At 57.4% G+C, this 2,500-nt stretch overlaps 1 non-coding gene across 1 annotated transcript in view; it reads left to right on the top strand.

The window, feature by feature from the left end:
* Positions 1-1,942: 1,942 nt before the first annotated feature.
* The window catches only part of LOC124608831, a 1,910-nt gene continuing 1,352 nt past the window's right edge, over positions 1,943-2,500 (top strand). Inside the window, exon 1 of the ribosomal RNA XR_006979391.1 lies at positions 1,943-2,500. This exon is cut by the window's right edge and continues 1,352 nt beyond it. This is a non-coding gene — a ribosomal RNA (small subunit ribosomal RNA).

Here is a 2,500-nt window from a genome sequence, read left to right as displayed (position 1 = left end):
GCCTTAACCCAACACACGTTGGGCCTTAACCCAACACACGTTGGGCCTTAACCCAACACACGTTGGGCCTTAACCCAACACACGTTGGGCCTTAACCCAACACACGTTGGGCCTTAACCCAACACACGTTGGGCCTTAACCCAACACACGTTGGGCCTTAACCCAACACACGTTGGGCCTTAACCCAACACACGTTGGGCCTTAACCCAACACACGTTGGGCCTTAACCTGCTCTGTAATTGTCATACGACGCGTTAAATTAGTGTAGTGTTGCCTAACTGCAACCCCCTCAATATAGTTTGCTACTCGCACTGCCCGGTCCCCAGTGTATCGCTTCATGTTAAACACCTTGCAGCTATACACTGTAATGTGGATGGCAGCAGGACGTACATTTTCAATGCCCTTTGCAGTTGTTCATTGGCATTTGCAGTTGTTCATTGGCATTCGCATGGCGAAGCACGTAGCCTACGCTGTGGTACGGCCTGTGTCAACTGTCCGCTGATGTTGTACGTCCAAATCACACACTGTACTGCACATTGGTCCTCATGTACTGAATGATACATCGTGGTACATGTGACCGTACAACGACTGCGCCAACAACGGCGAACCATGCGGTCCAAATGTTGTGCACTCAGCTACGTGTCGTCTCCCTATAAGAGCTGGATTGCAGTGTGGTATGCCCTGGATGGCGATCAGCATGAGCCGTCTGTTGATGTAGTGGCGCGTGTTGTCAGACGTAGTCGTCTCTTCTCACACACCGTGATAGCATGGTGCACTGCGTTCCACATCTGCGACATGCGACAGAGGCCGGTTGACAGTCGTTCGCGCAATGGACATTGCATACGTACGGGGGCCACCTTCCACGTGTTCGCGAAGCGTGCACATGTTGTTGCGTGTATGTGGGCAGACATAGTGTGTCGTGACACCTGACACAGGCATGCAACAATCGTTGAATTTGCAAATGGCGATGGACGCCTACGTTTGCTGGTGACGTTACGCAAATGAACAACTGGTAAACCGTTGTGGTGCGGTTGTTCTCGCTAGAGGTGAATCAGTGATGGCGACGATCGGTTGAGCTACCAACCGGTTGTTCCAGCGATACCCACCATGCCCACGAACGTGAATGGCATCTGGGTGTGAAGCGATACGCGGCGGTGGCTGGGTGGGACCGTCCCCGGCCGGTGAGGGGGGGCCTCCCGGCGTGCTGGCCGCGCGGTGCGTGGGCGCACGCGCTACAGCCGGCTGGTGGGGGCGGCCACTGGCAGGCGCGCCGGCCGACGGAGGCGGCAGGCGGCGCAGCTGCGCGCCGGCGCACCCTGCACGCGGCGCCGTGCGGCCAAAGTAGGTCCTCGCGGGCCCGGTGCGAAGCGCGGTGGACATCTGCAGTGTGCTGGTCCGATTGAGGACTGTGTGCGCTGAGGATGCGCCGCCGCCCGGCGCTCGGCGCCGCGACGCCGTCTGCTGTTCGGTCGCCTCTGCGGTTCTCGCAGGTGGTTTGTATCGCAGCTGTGCGGACGTGTTGGCGCGTGCGCTGTGCTGGGAGAGTTCGCTTCGGCACCCAAGTGGGGCTTTTGTCCTTCTGTGGCGCTGGCGTTGGAGCTGCCGGTCACCGTAGGTGGCGCGTGTTGTCTCCCGCCGGCAATGCCACGACAGCACGCTCCCGGGCCTCTGTCGGCAGCGGCAAGCTCAGTTGGGAGCACGGGTGGTCGCACCTAAAGCGTCTACTCGCCAAACTCCGGGCGATTGCGCCTCTCTCGAACCCGACCAAGTACTTAGGACGGCGCTGCGCGCCGCCGGGACCTGAGAGGGTTTCGAGGTGTATGGTGCAGGGGAGCTCAGCCTCCTCCTGTTTGCAGAATAATTGAGCGGACGCTTGCGTGTTCGCGCGGGCCCCCGGGACACACTCCCGGGCGGCCGGCTGCTCAGCTCTAGTTGACGCAGCTCCCTGGTTGATCCTGCCAGTAGTCATATGCTTGTCTCAAAGATTAAGCCATGCATGTCTCAGTACAAGCCGCATTAAGGTGAAACCGCGAATGGCTCATTAAATCAGTTATGGTTCCTTAGATCGTACCCACGTTACTTGGATAACTGTGGTAATTCTAGAGCTAATACATGCAAACAGAGTCCCGACCAGAGATGGAAGGGACGCTTTTATTAGATCAAAACCAATCGGTCGGCTCGTCCGGTCCGTTTGCCTTGGTGACTCTGAATAACTTTGGGCTGATCGCACGGTCCTCGTACCGGCGACGCATCTTTCAAATGTCTGCCTTATCAACTGTCGATGGTAGGTTCTGCGCCTACCATGGTTGTAACGGGTAACGGGGAATCAGGGTTCGATTCCGGAGAGGGAGCCTGAGAAACGGCTACCACATCCAAGGAAGGCAGCAGGCGCGCAAATTACCCACTCCCGGCACGGGGAGGTAGTGACGAAAAATAACGATACGGGACTCATCCGAGGCCCCGTAATCGGAATGAGTACACTTTAAATCCTTTAACGAGT

Source organism: Schistocerca americana, chromosome 3 (assembly GCF_021461395.2).
Source record: "Schistocerca americana isolate TAMUIC-IGC-003095 chromosome 3, iqSchAmer2.1, whole genome shotgun sequence".
Lineage (NCBI taxonomy): Eukaryota > Metazoa > Arthropoda > Insecta > Orthoptera > Acrididae > Schistocerca > Schistocerca americana.
This window is presented reverse-complemented; position numbering and strand designations above follow the sequence as displayed.